The sequence below is a fragment of the Dipodomys merriami genome, unplaced genomic scaffold, assembly GCF_024711535.1.
Source record: "Dipodomys merriami isolate MVZ:Mamm:240054 unplaced genomic scaffold, mDipMer1.0.p SCAF_221, whole genome shotgun sequence".
Lineage (NCBI taxonomy): Eukaryota > Metazoa > Chordata > Mammalia > Rodentia > Heteromyidae > Dipodomys > Dipodomys merriami.
The window spans coordinates 101352-111647 of NW_027203616.1; positions in this window are offsets into that span (position 1 = coordinate 101352).

The following is a 10296-nucleotide window of genomic DNA, read 5'->3' on the forward strand; positions in this document are numbered from 1 at the left end:
CAAGTGGTAGAAGGCTCCCCTTGAGCTGAAGAACTCAGTGATATGTTAACACCCAGGTCCTGAAATTAAACCCCAGGACCGATAAAAATAAAATTTGAAGAATTAAAGCATTAGGGCTGGGAAGGAAACTCAGTGGTAGAGTGCTTGTCTTGCATTCATGAAGTCCTGGGTTCAATTCCTCAGCACCACATAAGAAGAAAAAGTGGAAATGGCTTTGTGGCTCAAGTGGTAGAGCACTAGCTTTGAGATGAAAAGCTCATCAAGGACAGTGTCTAGACCCAGAGTTCAGGCCCTCCTACCATCACCACCATCAACTACAAATTAAAGCATCAAACAACCTGAAGTTGTTATCCAGAATAATGAGGGCAGCATTATCCATTTACATGACTTAGTGACTTTAAGCCTAGTTTACCAGGGGAGGTAGTGGACAATTGTGTGTTTACCAAAACCTGCAAAATTCTTTTGTACTTTCCCAAGGAGAGAGAAAGGAGGGAATGTGGGGAGGAGGGGAGGTGTTTGGTGACCTTGCCTTTTGGTGCAGTGACTGTTTTCTGGAGTAAATTCAGAGAAAGTCTGCTTGCAATCCTACTTGCATGGGGAATGAAGAAGCCATGCCCTGGAAGTGTTTTTATCCTGTCCTTGGCCTGGTTCCAACCACCACTGTATAATCCAAGTACCACTTCAGGACCAAGAAGCTGTGAAGACTACTGATCCACTGGACAGGTGGACCTAACCACAGCCAGAAAAGGCAAAAAATGCAATGCCCAGGGCAGCACTGGAAATCTACAACAGGGAAAGATTTTTTTATATTTTTTATTGTAAAAATGCTATACAGAGGGTTTACAGTTACATGAGTAAGGTAATGATTACATTTCCTATTGAGCATTGTTACCTCCTTCTGTGTTTTTCCCCTACTACTTCCCTCCCCACCTCTCCAACTCCTTCTTCCTTGACTCCTGCCCGACATTATAAATTCATTTTCGACACAGTGTCCTGTATAACTCATTGTCACAATGCATCCACATTTTAGCATTCTGCTATAAACTTTCCACTCCCCAAATTACAAAAATGTATATAAAAGATGCAGTACACTAGAATCAAATACAGTGAAAACAGGAATTATACCATGGGGGTATGAACCTACAAAAGAATCACATAGTGCATTATAAGTATATTAAAAACAAAAGGCAAGAAAGATAAAACCAATTGTGTCTCTGACTTGGGGTATATTTCGCTTAACATCATCTTATATGGTCATATGTACATAGTCTTTGATCTTTTGTGCTTGTACTAGACGTGTACTAGTCCTTGCAAACAAGGGAAAACATGGGACCTATGTTTCTTTGGGCCTAGCCTTACTTCACCTAATATAATACTTATCAAGTCTTTCTATTTCCTAAAAAATGGGGCAATTTCATTCTTTCTAATGGAGGCATAGAATTCAATTGTGTGTGTGTGTGTGTGTGTGTGTGTGTGTGTGTGTGTGTGTGTGTGTGTGTTTGTGTGTGTATCACTTTATTTGATCAACTCATGTACTGAGGAGCATCAAGGTTGGGTCCATATCATAGTTTTGGTGAATAATGCTGCAATAAACATTGTGGTGCTTGCAACTTTGGTATGATCTTGTTTGTGATCATTTGGGTAAATGCCTAAATGCCCAAAAGTGGGATTGCTGGGTCATAGGGGAGCTTTACCTGGAGTCTTTTCAAGAACTTCCATACTGCTTTACAAAGTGTTTAAACAAGTTTACACTCCCACCAACAATGCAATAGGAGTCCTTTTAGACACATCCCCTCCAACATCTGTTGCTATTATATTTCTTGATTATAGACATTCTAACTAGGGTAAGGTGCAATCTCAATGTTGTCTTGATTTGCATTCTTTTGTAGCTAGAATAGTTGAGCATTTCTTCATGTGCCTAATGGCCATTTTTATTTCTTCTTCAGAGAACTCTCTAAGTCTTTAGCCCACTTAGTTATTGAGCGGTTGTTTCTTTGAGGATTTGCTGTTGGAGAATTTAAGTTTTTGAGTCCTAAATATATCTTAGATGTGAGACCTTGTCCATTTTATGTCTCATGAAATCTTCTACCAGAACGTGGGCTTTCTATTGATCTTGCTAACTATGACCTTTGCTTTGCAGAAGCTCTGATGTTTCATGTAATCCCATTTGTCCAAATTTTCTTTGATTTCTGTTTTTTGACTATTATAATATGTTTATTGTATACAGACTCCATTAGCACTTGGATTTATAAATCCATCGTATCTTGTAATAGCAAATTACTAGTTTCCTAAAGAGATGAATTAAAAAATTAATTTCTTAACTTATCTTTTTTTACTCTTTGTTTCTGGCTCTCTATAAAGAAATTTTCAGCCTGTACTAAAAAGCTCTCGAGTTTATCCTATTCCTTTATTCAATGTTTTCATGGTGTCTTCTTTTATTTTGAGGTCTTTGATCCATTTGGAGTTGATTCTCATGCAGGGTGATATATACGGATCTAGCTTTAGTTTTCTACAGGTGTTTAACCAATTGGGCCAACATCATTTACTCAAAATGCTGTCTTTCTTCCATTCTATTTTTTTGCTCCCTTGTCAAACATTCGGTGGCTATAGGTCAGGGGATTCATTTCTGAGTCTTCAGTCCTATTCGATTGGTCCTCAGGTCTGTTCTTGTGCCAGAACCAAGCTGTTCTTATTACTATGGCTTTTTAGTAGAGTTTGAAATTTGGAACTGATATTGCTCCAGTGCTGTTCTTTCTGCTAAGGATTGACAAACCTAAAGCCATCATTATACTTAATGGTGAAAAGTTAAGGACATTTCTTATAAATTCAGGAATGAGATAAGGATGTCTGCTCTCTCCACTACTCTTCAATTTAGTATTAGAATGCTAGATGGGGCAATAAGACAAGACACTAACTTACATGGGATCCAAATAGAGAAAGATGAAGTAAAACTATCCATCTTTGCAGATGAGCTGGTCTTGTATTCAAAGAACCCCATGTACTCCACTCCCAAGTTACTTGAGCTGATCAGAAACTTTGGCAAACTAGCCGAGTATAAAATTCACCCTCAGAAATAAATGGCTTTCCTGTATTCCAATAACGATATGAGTGTGGCTGAAATTGGGAAAGCAACCCCGTTTTAATACCCACACAAAAAATAAAATACCTAGGAGTTAACTTAAGAGGTGAAGGACCTCTATGATGGAAATTTAAAAACCTGAAAAAGAAAATGAAAGCATAACTCAGGAAGTGGGCAACCTCACACGCTCATGGATTGGGAGGATTAACATCATGAAAATGGCAATACTGCCAAAGGCTATATCCAAATTCAATATGATACTTATCAATATCCCTATCTCACTCTTCAATGAAATAGAAGAAGCAATCCATAAAGTCACATGGAACAATAAAAGACCCCGAATAGCAAAGAGGTCTTTGTGATAACCCTGCCTGTAGCTCACAAAACACTTAATTCTTAGGTATGGACGATTGTTCCTAGATAGTGAATTACTTAAGTGTAATTTGAATGCATAAAACATGCATATAAAAATAGCACATTTTCATCTCATGGGAAAACAACCTTTTTTCCATCCCAAATTTATTTCCTGAAAGGCATTTTTAGAGAGAATCTATTTTCATTTTTAGATGAAAGGCTTGTAGGAAACTATATTCATAATCTGGCTCCTCCTCCCTCACCTCAACACCTAAAACACAAATTTCACAAAGCATTTACAATAAACAAAAAAAAAACCCTGGGAATGCTCAGATGCTGAACGTTTTTACAAAACCCAGAATAAAACTCTGCTGTCTGAGGGAGGGGCTCTCTGAATAAATTAACAAACAAACTAAAAAAAGCAGCCAGGAGTAAAAGATGTGAGTGTCCCTGGCTGCTGCTCCATGGACAAGGAGCATGGAAGGACTTCCTGAGCCTACTGGAGAGAGCATGGAAGAAGTTTCCTTGCCAGCCTGAGTACAAAAGTTGGTATCACCTCTCCTGGGCCTGTCTTTCTTGTCTTCTCCCCACAACAGAGCAGAATAGCCCTGTGCTCCATGAAGGATAAATATTGTACAAGCTGATCCACAGACTGGCTTCTGTTTAATCTGTACTCTTTCAAAGGTGGGCAGCCCCTGCCCTGTAGTGTATGTGTGCTCCCAGGGGCTGATCCTCAGGGCCCAGGCCCACGGAGCAGGCATGTGCTAGATGTGAGTCAGTGACATTGTGTCATTCACGCAGCAGCTGCTGGGTTGCTTCCCTAGCCCAACAGCAGGTGCACCCTGATCTCCTCCCACCGTCCCAGGAGAGGTGCCCACAAGGGTCCAATATGGTCATGCTGCCACTAGGATCCTACTTCACCAGACAGACCAGCATGCCAGATGAAGTGGCTGCCGCCTGAATTACTAATTATTTTATAGAGCAGTATTAAACAAAGTGATAGACATTACTGTATGATTTGTAATGCTCTATCCTTGAGTCTCTAGTCAAAGATCACTGAACTTTATACTAGCAAGAATGGGTTTTATTGTTTGTATTCATAAAACTTATTTATATCTCCCAGTTCTGTTTATCTGAATGAAGGGAACTGTTAGAAAGTAGATATTATATGTGGCACCTCTTGCTTCCAGTACCATGAAGGGGAGTGGCACTTGCTCATGGGAGTCCTGGGATGAAACCCACACCCGGCCCATGTAGACCCATCAGTGGTCCATGTGGTGACCGTAAAGGGGCCCAGGACACTGCATTGCTGCTGCAGCAAGTATAGCACTTGTTGCTGTGGGCTGTAGCCAACAAGGCTCCATTAGTGACCAAACCAAGCAACCCAGACTCAGATGTCAAAGCCAGGGGGTAAGACAGGGCAGACGCCAAGTCCTGCCTTCCATCAGTGCAGCCTACACTGCCAAGACCAGGCCCATTCCCCTGCTTTGTAGAACAACGAGGGTAGGGGGTGAGCCCATTGCCTCCAAATGGAGTATCCCTGGAATGGTACCCAGAGCTGGCCCCATATGGGCCAGAAGGGTGATGGAGGAGACTACACAGCAATGCCAACGGGGCTTCAGTCCCTCGGTGCTGCAGCTGGTGTGCTGCAAGTCCAGGCTCCTCTGGCACAGATGGGCATATGTTGGATTGGCCCTGTACCTGACTCCACAGGGTCCAGAAAATGGAAGTCCACAGAGATGCTGAAGGGGCTCCATGTTGCTGAGCTGCTGCAGCTGTCACAAGCCAGCTGGCAGAAGGGCCAGCACATGGCTCCACTCCCCCGCCCCCCTTAAAGCCTGATGAAGTGAACCAAGGCTAGGCTACCTAGCCCCAAGGAGGCAGACTGCATGCTCAGCCTTCCTTTACCCATGGACTGTGCAGTGTACAAACATGGTGTCCCCCACCCCCCACTCATGGGGACAGGCAGTGACCCCAGAACAGAGTCTCCCTAGGATGGGCCACACACTCAGGAGCACAGAAGACAAGTACCAGCACAGCTGGAGGAGGAGAGGGCAGCAGTGGCCTCAACTCCAGCCCCATGGTTGCCAGCTGCTGGGTGAAATGGAGCAACTGAGACTGGGAAGTTAGGTGGGATGAGTGGGCGGGCTTCATCTAGCAATTCTGAGGAGCATGCACACACATCCACTCACTGCACATTCACCGTAAGGGAGTTGACCCCACATCTCAACAGGTGACCTAAGAAGACACCCACACCCACAGGGACTACAGAAATGGAGTTTCACATAATGACTTGGAAAGGGCTCCAGGGCACAGCCTTGGAGCAGTGAACAATTGGCAAAAAAGAAAAAAAAAAAGAAAAACGAAAAATGTCCACGAAAACTATTCATCAATGATAAACTATTACACTTTAAAAACAGTTTTGCTTTCCTCTTGTCCTATATTTTTGCATGGGGACTTCTGAATTAACCAGAAATCTCCAGGATTTCTTCATGCATAGTAACACTAATATATATAGCTTCTATTTTTTTTAATTAAGGGAAGCTGCATTTAGTCCTTTCCCATGTTTGATTCATGAAAAGAAATCCTGAACTGTATCTGTAAAACACCAAACTCAGCATTTCTTCTGAACACCTCACTGAAGAAAGAGAATAAAATGAACAAGCAACAGGTATCACCCATATTGTCACTGTGCTAGCTATTTCTCTGATTAGAAAATAATCCTGCCTGCACATGCAGATCGCTTATGTAAAATGTTTTCCAAAAGCTCTTGTTGTTATCTTACATTTATCTTCCTCTTCCTACCTCTTCTTCTGCTCCTCTTCCCTACTGTCCTGTTTCCCTCTTCCTTCTCTCCTACCTCTACTTTCTCCCTGTCCCATCCTCTTCTCTCTCATGCTATGACCTTTCTTCTCTCTTACCCCTTCCTCCTCATTTCCTTTCCTCTTTCTTCTACACTTTCACTTTCTTCTACATCTTTATGGTCCTGGGGGTTGGATACGCACTAAGCAAATGCTCTGCTGCTCGCTACAGGCCTCCAGTCTGGACTTCATTTCAATGACACTCTATTTCTTTGCTACAAACCCAACAAAGTCTTTTGATTCAGGATTTAATTCATTGTACATATTCTACATCATGAATATGTGCTACTTCATACAGTGTGACTAATAGGTTTGGATTATGCTTTGGGCTTCAGTTAAACTCATCAGAAACAATGTCTTTGAAGGCAAACTAATGTGATCCTGTTACTCCCACATTAATGAACTGGTTACTTTGTATCTTGCACAAGTACTTCCATATTGCTCCCAGTTTAATGAACTGTCAGTTTGTGGTAGCACCCACAGTAATACTAACCCAAGGATTGCTGGGGATCAGAAGATTAAGTCCAGACAGGAAAATCCATGAGATATGCATCTCAAATTAACTATTAAAAAGCCAGAAGAAAACTTGTGACTACGTGGTTTAGTGCCATACTTCCACAGAATAAGCTGACGACAGGACCCAGGCCTGAGTTGAAGACCTGTGGTGGGTGCACACACCCCCCCCACACACACACACACGCACGAACGCACACACAATTTCCCAGCTAGAGCAAGTACAATATCTGTTTTCCCAATGACATATCTGAGTTCCAATCCTATGTGTTTGGATGTTTTTGAAAGCTGTATCATCAACTTACCTAATTTTAATAAATGACACCCTGCTCACTATTATTTAATCCTGGTTGGAAAATATTTTAAGACACATTTTCATGTAGAAAATTGAGTTTTTTCCCCAAATCGTGACTGTCTTGGTTTATAAGAAAGAAAGAATTGTGCCTTTAATTCATTAGTTCATAAATTAAAAAAGTAACCCTAACCCTAGAACCAGTTGCCTCTGCATTCAAAAAGCCACACAATATATATTAAATTTATACATCCTATCTTTGATTCAACTCATCTTTCATAAAATAATTTCTAGTTTTACTCAATATCTTGTCATTTTTCTAACACGAACCCTAACTGGAATATTCAGGCTAATCCTTACACTAATCATATCCCAATCCTAATATTATTAGCAGTTTCCTATTTCATATTCATCCTAATTCTATCTTGACTTGTTATTCGAAGATTAACTTTCAGTTTGACCCTAAATTTTCCATTTCCCTAATGCTAACACTAAGCCCAGCTGGAACTGAAACCTAACTGTCAACCTAATCATAGTCCAAAATTAATATTAAAAAATACTCTAGTTTTTATTCATTGGAATGAATATTCCAGTTTTCACTCTGGAAATGAGTTTCAATATGCCCTAATTCCAACAAATTTCCTGACTCTACCTCTGAAGTTATCTTGTTCCCTAACATGAACCATTATATTACTTGTCATCAGATTCTCTTATCAGGGAAAACACTGTAGTTTCCATTGATACTACCTTTTCCTGAACCACTGTATTCTAAAACAATTTCATATTTACTTATCATCTAGTCCATTACTCAATGTTAACTCTCAACCTAAACCTGGCTAGAAAACTCTCATTAATCATTATAAGAATGATCACTGAGAAATATATATATATATATATATATATATATATATATATATATATATATATATCATGGTAATGCTCTAGTTACTATTCATTCTCACATTTTTGCTTCTACTTGTTAGTGAAAACTCAATTTTATACTAAAACTTTCCTATTCATAACACTAATCATAATCAGAAGAAAATACTGACACTGATTTTAATGCAAATTATACGCCAATACTAACACTTACTAGTTAGTGTTACAATAATTTTCATTCATCCTAACTTGATTCAAATATGCCTTGCAAACATAGGTTTCTATTTTTTTCCAATATCTTAGTCATTTTCTTACCCTAAACTTAATCTTAACTGGAATATTGAGAATAAATATAAGCCTAATTGCAAGTAGATTCTAATATTAATAGCAGTACTCTAGTTCACATTCATTCTAATTCTTACCAGACTTATTCCAAAATTCACCATCAATTTGAGCCTCATTTTTTTTTTCTCCTTCACTCTAACCCTAAACGTGGCTGGAATCCTAACCCTAACCTTAACACTAATGGTATCGCAATTCTAAAATTTATGAAAAATGCTGGTTTTGTGCAATCCTAACTGAAATTCCACTTGTAATTCTTGAAATAAATTGCAAGTTTTCCTAAACCCTACAGATTTTCTCATTCTTATTTCTGAACCTATCCTGTTCCATAAAAGTAATCATTAAACCAATTGATCTCAAATCCTAATATTATGAAATACATTTTACTTCCATTATCCCAGCTTTTCCTGAATTCCTAGAACCTAAAATAAGTTCAGATTTAATTAACATTTATCCTATTCCTTTTTTTTTCTTTTGGTTGGTTGTGGGATTTCATCTCTGGGCCTGGGCATAATCCCTGAGTTCTAGGCATAGGCATGATCCCTGAGTTCTTTAGCTCAAGGTGTGCACTTTACCACTTGAGCCACAGCACCACTTTCTGATTTTCTGATAGTTAATTGGAGATAAAATTCTCACAGTCTTTCCTGCCTGGGATGGCTTTGAACTGCCATCCTCAGAAATTAGCTTCCTGAATAGATAGGATAATAGGCACGAGCCACCAGTTTAATATATTTCTTTACTCAATTCGAAACCCCCTTTAACCAGAAACCTAATCCTAATCACAACCTGAATTAACAACAAATGGTTAATGTAAGGGAAATTGTCTGGATTCTATTCAATCACACATTACGGTTAGGGTGAGGGCTAGGCTGAGGGTGAGGTTTAGGATTAGGATTAGTGTGCAGTTTGGGGTTAGGGTTAGGGTGAGGGTGAGGTTTAGGGTTATGGTTAGGTTTAGTGTTAGAGTTAGGGTTAGGGTGAGGGTTAGGTTGAGGGTGAGGGTTAGGCTTCGAGTTAGGATTAGGATTAGGGTAAAGGTTAGGGTGGCTGTGAGGGTTAGTGTTAGGGTTAGGGTTAGGCTTAGGTTTAGGCTGAGGGTGAGAGTAAGGGTGAGGGTTTGGGTAAGGGTGAGGGTTAGGGTTAGGTTTAGGGTGAGAATTAGGGTTCAGTTAAGTTTAGAATTAGGGTGAGGGTTAGGGTTAGGGTTAGGGTTATTGTTAGGGTTAGGGTTAGGGTTAGGGTTACAGTTACAGTGAGGGTGAGTGTTAGGTTTAGGCTTAGGATGAGGTTTAGGTTTAGGTTATGTTTAGAGTTAGGTTTAGGATGAGGGTGAGATTTAGGGTTAGATTTAGGGTTAGTGTTAGGGTTAGGTTGAGGGTGAGGGTTAATGTTAGGGTTAGGGTTAGACTTAGGCTTAGGCTGAGCATGAGGGTGAGGTTTAGGGTTAGGGTTAGGGTGAGGGTTAGGGTTAGGTTTAGGGTGAGGTCATTGATGAGTTTTAGGTTTAGGATTAGGCTAAGGGTGAGGGCTAGTTTGAAGGTTAGGGTGAGGGCTAGGGATAGGGATAGGGTTAGGTTTAGGATTAGGGTTAGGGTGAGGGTGAGTGTGAGAGTTAGGGTTAGGGTTAGGTTTAGGCTTAGAGTTAGGGGGAGGGTTAGGGTTATGGTTTGGGTTAGGGTGTGGGTGAGGCTTAGGATTAGGGTTAAGTTTAGAGTTAGGTTTAGGGTTAAGTTTAGGTTTAGGGTTAGTGTTAGGGTTAGGGTTACGGTGAGGGTTAAGGTTAGGGTTAGGGTTAGGCTTAGGCTTAGGCTTAGGGTTAGGCTGAGGGTGAGGGTGAGGGTGAGGTTTAGGGTTAGGGTTACGGTGAGGTTTAGGTTGAAGTTTAGTGTTAGGATTAGGGTAAAGGTGAGGGCTAGGGTGAGGGCTATGGATAGAATAGAGTTAGGTTTAGGATTAGGGTTAGGGTGAGGGTGAGT